General features: G+C 37.7%; 1 non-coding gene across 1 annotated transcript; it reads left to right on the top strand.

The window, feature by feature from the left end:
- The first annotated feature begins 459 nt into the window (after nucleotides 1–459).
- On the top strand, nucleotides 460–566 carry LOC145038213 (small nucleolar RNA R71). Its single transcript, XR_013679277.1, has one exon. It is a non-coding gene; the product is annotated as a small nucleolar RNA R71 (small nucleolar RNA).
- Nucleotides 567–10,752: the final 10,186 nt, after the last annotated feature.

The raw sequence follows: 10,752 nt of genomic DNA, 5'->3' as shown, positions 1-10,752 counted from the left end.
TATTTCTCCTCCTTAGCCTTTTTATATTCTTCGTATGGGAGCCATTCCTTCTTCGGTTTCCGCCAATTCTCGTCGTATCTATCGCCACTAGAGTAAAACACTTGAGCCTTCTTATTTCCATTTTCGTCCAAATCACAATCCTTGGTCAGGTGGGGCCCTCTACAATTTTCGCATCCAACTCGAATAGCATGGATTATTTGATCCATTTTTATCATCCTTCTATCTAGACTATCGAGCTTAGCTATTACCTACGCCATGCTATCATTCACCAAGTTCACTGCTCCCCGACTTACTTCATTTCTCGGATTGTGGTATTCTCTAGAATGCTTAGAGAATTCCTCAATTAACTCCTTGATTACGGGAGGCGGCTTTCTGGTGAGCGGGCCTTGTGAATCGAGCAATTTCCTTGTGGTGACATTGACTCCATCATAGAAAATGGAGACCTCTTGTTGGCTATTAAGGTCATGGTGTGGGCAATTTCTAAGCAAACCTTTGTACCTTTCCCAAGCTTCATAAAGAGATTCACCGGGTTGTTGCTCGAAGTTGGCGATGGCTTTCTTCAACTTAGCTATCTTGGAAGGCAGGAAAAAGTGGTCTATGAATTCCTCTTTCATCTTGGCCCATGTGGTGACCGATCTGGGAGGAAGTGAATTGAGCCAATCCTTCGCAACACCTTTGAACATGACTGGGAGCATGCGAAGTAGCTGGGTCTCGCGAGGCACATTTGGTACATTGAAGTAGTCAGCCACATCATTTACTTCATCCAAGTGCTTGTAGGCGTCTTCGTGGTCTTTCCCATAAAACGGAATCTCCTTGAGTTGAGCGAGAATATGGCCCTTTAGCTTGAAAGTAGCGGTTGCGGGAATTGCGGGATGCACAAGTCCCGGGCCGGTATCATCATGCATCCTCTTCTTCCATTCCCCCATGGGGACTTCATCGATATTAGCCATAGCGGTAGCTAAATCATCTTCAAACTCGGATTCGTGCTCGTATGTGGGTTCTTCCTCTTCCTCGGTCTCGTACTTGGTGTCTTCTTGAATTGGATCTTCGATTGTCAAAGAGGCACTGGATGCTCCTGATTTGTTGCTCCTCTTCTTGCTGAAAACAGACTTGAGGTTTTTGAGTGGTGAGTTCTTTGAAGAAGCGGACTCTCCAATGGTTTTGCCTTTGCTCCTTCTTAGTGCGGATTCCGAATCTTCAAGAGGAGGGACCAGAGGTGTATCAGATCCTCGGGTCATGAAACAACTGTAACCAAAACAAAAAAAAAACGCGTAAAAAGAACAAAAAAATTAAAACTGCAAACAGCGACGTACTCGCCGAGTCTGCACGAGTGCACTCGGCGAGTCCAAGGTAAAATCAAAAAAAAATTTAGTTATTTTTTTAAAAAAATTATACTACCTACTAAATTACCGTGTAATTAACTTTGTGTAAGATAAATCCCACACAAAGGATCGATTGAATTAGAATTTAGATTAATTATTTAGAACTGTTCCCCGACAACGACGCCAAAAACTTGATGTGTGAAAACTCACTTAGTTTTAAACCTACTTTTAGTTGTAAAATAAACACACAAAGGCAGTGGACCTATCAATTGTGGTATAGTCAAATAAGTAGGGTATCGAACATAGGGAACGACAAATTAAAACTAAAAACTAATTCTATCTAAATTAATTAATAAGTAGAGGGTTTTCTCTAGTTTTACAAGACTAGAAACTTACTAACTATTACTCAATCTAAAAACTAGAAAAACAAAGAATTAACTAGATTCAATAACATGAAGGAACTTCTGTTTGGTTCAACTCAATTGATCCTATGGTTGATTTCAAGGTAATAGTGCAATGGATTAACTCTTTTGTTGGTTACCGATTCAAGTGACTAGGTTCGCATTCACTACACTAATCCTTAGTAAATAAACTAACTTAAACAGTGATCAGTTGTCTAATTCAATTTAATTCACTAGATTAATTATTCGGATTACTTTAGACTTACAATAGTTAACCAATTTGGCTTTTAATTAACTTCTTGTTGATGGCCATCACACAAGCTTGCACACAGATTTACTTAATTTTCTTATTAATTCTAGTTTCATGTTCATTAATCCTAGACATATAACAAAGTAGTCACATGGCATATGAGGTTGATAATCAAATGATGTTCATGCTATTTAATTACCTTCCTATTAACAGAAAATTAGTTATCATTCACACATAAGGTTCTTTAGCAACCGAAAATAACCAAAATCACCAACATTGAATTAATCCTACCAATAATCAAACCATAGTCTCAATTTTGTATCCCCAAATAGAAGTTAAAAGTTTTAGCTCATGATTGAAGTAAATAATAGCATAAAAACGAATTCTAATTGTCTAACCATAATGGAAAACAAAAGATTAAGTAGAATGATGAAATTTGCCTCAAATCTCCTTCGGGATTGAATTGTAGCTTCTATCTTCGTCTTCTAGGGTTTCTCTGGCCTCTGAATCGCAGCTAAATTTCTAGAATTGTCCCAGAAGTTTTTTTTTCATCGATATGAGAAGTTATCTTTATATTCACGCATTGACTCATCGAGTCAGGTGCTGACTCGTTGAGTCCATCTCACAATCCCCATATACTATAAGTATCTGGGTTCCCGAGTCGTTATCTTCTCGAATCTTCACTTGGACTCACCGAGTAGTCGACCCTATTCGCCGAGTAGGTGTTATTTTTGGTGTTTTTCTTCTTTATTCAATTCCCGAGCTCCTAACCGCTTCTCCTGCTTCCTTTTGCTTCTGAGCTTCATTTTTGGACTGAAAATACTATTCAAAATCTTTTAAGTACCTTTTGTCCATGAAATGCAATAATTTAGCTAATAAATGAATAAAAATCTATACTTAATACAAACTAAATATGCACATATCATTTAACTTGTTTAGTTGCAGGCCACATCACTACTTGAAGAGGTTTGTCAGTCTTAGGATCAAGAATATCAGGATACTCCAAGATAATAGACTTAGCAGTCTTCATGGCTCGAAATCCACTTTTTACCTGATCCTCAAGAAAGTGCTTGAACTGGGTCACCTGTGGATTATCTGTGAGATTCGAAAAAGGAGCTCATGATAATTCTGTTAAATCCACCCTAGTCCATGAGTTGAAATCATGACTATCTTTGTAAAGCTCAGAGTTTCCACTCTTTCTTAGGACAATCCACATCTTAAGAGGATCATGATATCCCCAGGAAACAAACCCAGATCTATCACCAATTGTATCTCTAAATCGAACAACGTCAAGATCAGTAACAGTAATTGTTGGTTCATCCCAAGAAGCATTATGGTTAGGGTTTCTTTTAAACAAGATTTGTCCTCTATTAGCAGCTTCTTCCTGCGCATCACGTATTCTTGCTGAAATATGAGGAGCTTGGGAAGGCTCCTCCTCAAAGCGATTAACAACCCTTGATGTCTGAGCAGTTGGCATGGTAACCGGAAAGGCTTGAGTATGTAGATTAATTATATATTCATCAGCAGACGTTTGATATTTTTCACCAAGATCTTCTTCAAGCTTCTTATTTAGCTCAAAATAACTTGAAGTCAAAAGATTGAAATGGTCTTGAAGATCAGAAATTTGCTTTGAATTTAAAGCTTTGTCTTCAAGAAGACTAGCTACTTGAACACTGAGCTTTGAATTGTCTGCTTGAAGTTCAGAGACTTGAACATTGAGCTTTGCATTTTCTACTTGAAGATCTGAAACACGAATATCAAGCTCAATATTCTTCTGACTGAGTACTGATATTTCCTTCTGCAACCCAGGGATAGTGAAATTTTCTTCTCCAGAACTACCATCCCCAACATAAATACCTTTACCACGAGAGGGAGGCGTTAAGAATTGATCTTTAGCCAAATGCATGGCTAACCTTGCGAAAGCAGCATTGTGATCAGACCTAGGAGGAGAAAACCTTGGTGGAAAAGAAGATCCACCAACTTCAAAAGTGGTGTCTTGTCCTTCAGTAAAGAGCTTGGTTGTAATAAGATTAGGAGTAGTGGTAGGTGGTACTGGAAGGCCACTAACAAGATTTGAAATTAAAACACTCTGTCTTGGATCTCTTTTTCTTCTTTTCAATAGGGGTTGAACAATCTGCGTTGTTGTAAGATCACTCACAAATGGCTCTATAGTAGGATGAACGGAAACAGGAGGAGGAAATCCAATAACCATCTCCATTGGAGTGGAAGCAATCGCCATTTGGTTTGAGGTAGGAGGTGTAGTTTCAAGAACATCATCAGGATTCCTTGTCTCTGTCGTTGGAGGAAAAACTTCATCGACATTGTTGAAAATTGAGCCAAGGTTCTAATTTGTCGCAAGATTAGAACTACTTGCAAGAGACGCAACAATATCATCATTGTCAAATCCAGTAAGATCAAGATCGTCAAAAGAATAATTTTTATCTCCTTCAGCTTCCGTCTTAGTTTCCACAGTCCTTTCTTCATAATCACTTTGAACATGAGCAGACATTAAACCATGTTCTTCCGCCACATTAGATTTAGGAGTCGGAGTCTCTTCTTCTTCGTTATTCTCATCATCAGATAGTATAATAACATCGTCATTTGGAGATGATTTCTCGGAAGATGCAAGCTCAAAAGACACCTTCTCAGAGGATCCATAAGATTCCAAGGACTCATTTAGTTCAGCAAACTTTCCAAACTTCTCCAGAGGATACTTTCCTTGAAAGATAAATTTTCCTTTATGGTTCTTCTTTATGAGCCCTACAGTGTGAGGACCCAAAGATTTCATATCAAGAGTATCACCTTCCTTCACCATATCTGGAAACTGGTTATTGATAAACAATTGAATGAACCTGGGATACAATAAGAAAGTATCCCGGGTTGAGGCTCTGATGTTTACCACAAACTCATCCAAGATAAATCTTGACAAGTTGAACTTTACTCCAGCAGCAAGAGAAACGATCGCTCCAGTATTCCTTAGAGAAATTTCATCAGCTCCTGATCTTCTTCCAGAAATGCAGCTAACAAACACATGGGCCAAAAATCTCCAGTATAGAGGTAAGAGATTCCTCAAAGTTGGAGGAGAAGTGCCTTTATATCCCATCCCCTTTAGAATTTTCTGAGCATCCTCAATCCCAGTCTCCATGGGAAAACTTGGTTGATCTTCAATCAACAAAGTTTCTCCGACAAAGTTCTCAGTGATCACAATCTCGCATCCTTTTACGACAGCTTTAATAGCAACAACACCAGCATAATCCATTTCCATCTTAGCAGTCGTCCAGAACTCTCTGATCAAATTCTGGTAGATAACCGGATTCACAGTGATGGCTGATTTTAGGCAGCATTCCCTGAGTCTGTGGATCATCGACTTGAAGTCAAAGTGTGCAACTGGAGGATCCGCCAAAACAATAGCCAGATTATGCATGTCTGCAAATTTGAGGTTTTCCATTGATCTGCACTAAACATGCCAAGTAAGACAAGAGAGCCGAACGAGCAATAAAAATTTTAAATGATTTAATTTTGACCCCAAAATGAAACAAAAATTTAAAAATTAGGTCAAAGTCAGAATTTGTAGTCAACATCAGAGTTTGCGGTCAACGAGGGTTTACGGCCGTAAACCCTTGACTGTGTACTAATGACCATTTGGGGAGTTTACGGCCGCAAACATCTTACGGCCGTAAGCTTTGACCATAAATTCCGAAAACCCTTTTTGTTGATTCAGCCTTAAAAACAAGATGAATTACGCAACAAGATGCATATTCCTGGTCGAAAATGCATTACCTTCAAGACTATCAGATTAATTTCGCAAGATTTGAAAAAAAACAATTCGAGGAGAGAGAGTATGAAAGAGTGTTTGCGGCCGGAATCAAGAAAATGATGAAGATTCCGGCGGTAAACCCCCTTTTATACACACTTTTCATTTACCTGATACTGCATAGTATAAGGCAGGGTCTAACACAGTCCAATATTTAAAAAAATATTTAAAAACAATTCTTTTTGAGGATTAATATTAAAACTAAAATTAAAAATAAAATAAAATAAAATTAACTTTGCAAATTTTAAAATTAAAAATAATTGATAAATTTTTAACAGTTAATAAAATAAAATAAAAATTAAAAATAAAATTAAAATAAAATTAATTTAATTCCAACTAAAATATACATCTTAAAGTTTAATTACTGATAATGAATTTGTGATGCTGTGATCAAAGTTGTTGGACAACCTTATTCCACTTGTCGGTACCCTTATCTTCACATCTTCGTCTAGTCGATCGCCAGTATTGTGGTCCACTTAAACATGAAAAATATGTGACAATAATTGGACAATTTACCAATGACATGATACACACCCATATAGATGATTATAATTTTATTATCAAGATTGGCCCTAATTCTTAAATAAAATTTTCTTATAACCATTTAACTGACTATGACCAAGGATATTGTTGTCCACCTAAATTGAGCAGCGAGATCTACAGACAACCTGTATGTGTTTAATTTTAATTGTACTAGAACATGTTTCCCGCTTCCTGGTATGCCCCAACCATCAAGGACTTCCAAAATACTCCTTACACCGGGTGAGCAGACAATTATTAAGAGAGAATATGGATTTAGAATGCATATGCTGTACATCCAGGTCAGATCTCTTCCAATCACGCAAAGGATGAAACATATGACTAACTGAAATTTCAGAGGGATTGAGAAGAGAACGTTGCATATACTGTGTATCAGGTCGGATTTTGAGTCACACAAAGGAGACAATATATGGCTAACAGATGGAAAGAATTGCATAGATAGAAGATGCAGAGAGATAGAGTTGCATATGCTACAGTCTTGGTAGGATCTCTTCCAATCACGCAAAGGAGGCAACATATGACTAACAGATAGAAAGAAAGAAAATAACCTTCTACAGAGCTAGTTTATCGGAATTCCCCATTCACCCCATCCAACCAGAATTAAGGATAAAATCCTCACATCGAGGAAAAGTGAATCTACAGTTCTAGATACGAGTTATTTAATGTGACCGGTAGATTCCCATGTATATCTCCCTGCTCAACCTATCTGAGCGTCATGATGTCAGGCTAAACGGATCTAACTAGGTCAAAGTTTGTCAAGTCCTTAAATTCATTAGCTTCAACTTTCCCTAGTCAAGTCCATTTAAAATCTTTCGTTCCTATCAGTGCATCGAGCACAGAGCGTAGACGATTCAACTTAGGTACGTTACACAGATTCAGATTGCCCGTTATCACTTGCTAATTTCATTTCCCATCACAATACATGCAAACATAACTATCAACAATATATTTTATTTATTTTTTGGATTTTTATTGTTTTTGGATTCTTTAATTTTTTATTGTTTTTGGATTTTTGATTATTTCTCCCCCTAAATTTGTGCATGGGTGAGAATTGAATAGCATAAAATAAAAATAAAATGCGCAAATTTAATCTATCCTACCAAAAAAAAAACTTAAACAATTTTTTTTTGAAGAATTCAGAAAACAAATAAAAAAAACTTAATCAAAAACCCACAAGCACATCAAAACGAGCTTTGTTAAAAGGCTTTGTGAACGAATCCGCCACATTATTAGCAGTAGGGACCTGTTGCAGTTGGATTAGTGAACGTTCATAACAGTCTCTGATAAAATTAATTTTAATGTCGATGTGCTTGGTTTTAGAGTGTTGGACTGGATTTTTGGCAATTTGAATGGCAACCTCATTATCACAATAAATGAGGGGTTTTTAAATAATTCAAACCATAATCCAACAGCTGATGTTGGATCCAGATAACTTGAGAACAACATGCCGATGCAGCAATGTATTCTGCCTTCGTTGTGGAAGTTGAGACAGTGTGTTGCTTCTTGCATTGCCACGAAACTAGTCTGTCACCTAGGTATTGACACCCTCCTGAGGTTGATTTTCTATCAAGCTCATAGCCTCCATAATTACTGTAGCAAAAGCATATAGATCAAGTTCAGAATTCTTCGAATACCAAAGGCCTAATTTTGGGCTGCCTTTTATATACCGAAAAATTCTTTTGACAGCAATAAGATGTGAAAGTTTAGGATTAGCCTGATAGCGCGCGCATTGACAAACTACAAACATGATGTCAGGTCGGCTTGCAGTAAGATACATCAGCGATCCGATCATCGATCGATAGTAAGTCTGATCTACGGATTCACCGTCAGGATCTAGAGTCAGAAGAGGTCTTTCAGCCATTGGTGTTGAAGCAGATTTAGCATCGTGAAACCCGAACTTCTCAAGAATATCCTCCACATACTTGGCTTGATGTAGCAGGATTCCGGTTGAATTCTGTTTAACCTGAAGCCCCAAAAACATGGTCATTTCTCCCAACGAATTCATTTCGAACCGCTTCTTCATTACGCCTTTGAATTCTTTGTAGAGCTACAGACTAGTCAACCCAAGGATAATGTCGTCAACCTAGATTTACACAAGTATCTGATCATTGCTGACATGCTTGATAAAAAAAGTCTGATTGATAGTGCCACGAGAGTAACCATGCTTGAGCAAATTCTTTGTTATAGTTGCATACCACGCTCTAGGAGCTTGATGTAACCCATACAATGCCTTTTCCAACTTGTAGACATGATTAGGAAATTTTGAGTCAACGAACCCAAGAGGTTGATCAACGTAGATTTCTTCCTTCACCTTGCCATACAAGAAAGAGGTCTTGACGTCCATTTGATACACGGTAAAGTTCATGTAAGAAACATATGCTAGGAAGATACGAATGGCCTCTAGGTGAGCTACTGGAGTATAAACTTTAGTGTAATCAAGACCCTCGACTTATCGAAACCCACGAACCACCAATAGAGCTTTATTTCGCACAATAACCCCTGAATCGTCCTGCTTATTGCGATAAACCCATTGTGTGTCAAGAGACTTCTTGCCCTTTGGTAACTCAACTAACTTCCAAACATCGAGTTTTTCAAATTGATGCAGTTCCTCATGCATTGCATCTGCCCAGCTAGGCTCATTCAGATCCATTTCAACATTCTTGGGATATATTTGAGAGATAAAGCAAGAGTAAAGACAAGTATTAACGTCTCCACTCTGACTTCTGGTTTTAACACCATCGCCCAGCTGACCAATGATGTTATCGATCGGATGATCGCGTTGAATCCTTGAAGGTATCTGATGGCTGATATCATTGAGATAGACAGGAAGAGTGTGAATGTTGATACCTCCTTCATTTGCTAATGGAGCTGCTCCAGACGGCTCTGCTACAAACTCATTTGAGATAATTTCAGGAAAGAGTAGTTCTATAAAAGTCGAAGAGGCAGCGGAAGCATCATTAGGCATGGACTCTCTTTCTATAGGCGTAAGTGGCATAGTTTCAACATCAGGAGTATCATTTTGGGTTGGAGATATAGGACTATTATGTTGCACAATTGACTCCCCTCAGGCATAGCATAAGACTCCCCCTCAAGCGAAGCAGAGGACTCCCCCTTAGGCATAGCAGAGGACTCCCCCTAAGAGGATGAAGAGGATACAGATGGACGTCTGTAGACAACTTCTTTGTCTTCATCTTCAGAAATATTCTTCAAACCAGAAACAGATCCAGATGAGCCACTCGAAGACACATTTATTGATTTGAACAGCGATATGTAATCAAACTGTTGGATTAATTTCTAAGTCCATAATTATAATTGGTAAGACTTGACCCGACCTGGCATGGTCCATTTGGGTTGCATGGCATCATGCATTTAGATAGACTAAAATGAGAGAAATAACACTTACGGTTTGTTAATATATTATAAGTTCTAATATATTAATAGGATTATTTAATTAGTATTGATCAAGAATTAATTTAGAATTAATTAAGTGATCAAAAGAAGACTAATTAAATATATGGGTTGATTGTGTAAATCATCCATACTTGTATAGTGGGCTAATGCTCCATGGATTATCAAGTTGGGCTAAAACCCATTGGATTCTCCATGGATGCTTCATTGTGTATTTGAACCCATGGATCCAAGGAAATGGAAACCCATGACAATTAGGGTTTACCCTAAGTGTGACACTATATAAAGATCATATTGCTGTGAAAATTCGGCCACTATGGACAATAGAGAAGGGATAGCCGATTTCAAGTGTTCTACATTTCTCTCAAGGTTATTCCAAAAACAATTGATGTTGTGTGAACCATTTAAGGTGTCACACTTAGGGTACTAGGAACTCAAGCTTTGTTACACCCCAAAACCACGAACGGCGGAAACGTTCAGGGGTGGAGGACGTCATGTACAATATCACAACAGTGTAAAATAGTAAACAAGCAACAACATCATCCATTGCATTATAAGTAAAATTTTAATACATATGTGTTCTTTCATTGTAATAAGACACCAAAAAATATAATCAAAATAAAAGACGAGACTTGTCTGCTCCGTCTTCTCAAAACCTGGCCACCGTACCTGTCTACTGATGACCTGAGAATACAAGTTATTTTGAAAGAGAGTATCAGCTTTAAAGCTGGTGAATTCATAAGTATTTAAGTGTCGTTGTCTTGCTTTGACAAACTGTTATGAATGTCTTGTAAAACCTTTAAGTAAGACAGTCGATATAAGTATGAAAAACCCTAAGAAATCCCTTATTTCCTACTAGTATGGAATGTAGTCTTCTACTAAGACCCGAATGTTTTGTAAGTTAAATGATAGTTTTTCCTTCGATAGACTAGCACTAAAGTACTTAGTCTAACTCATCGTTTACGTGAAAGTGTCACAAAATAAAGTAAACAAGAAAAAGTATAATCATGTAAGCAT

Source organism: Lactuca saligna, chromosome 3 (genome assembly GCF_052625555.1).
Source record: "Lactuca saligna cultivar CGN05327 chromosome 3, ASM5262555v1, whole genome shotgun sequence".
Taxonomy (NCBI): Eukaryota; Viridiplantae; Streptophyta; class Magnoliopsida; order Asterales; family Asteraceae; genus Lactuca; species Lactuca saligna.
Note: the sequence above shows the minus strand (reverse complement) of the source record. Positions and strands in the feature narration are given on the sequence as shown.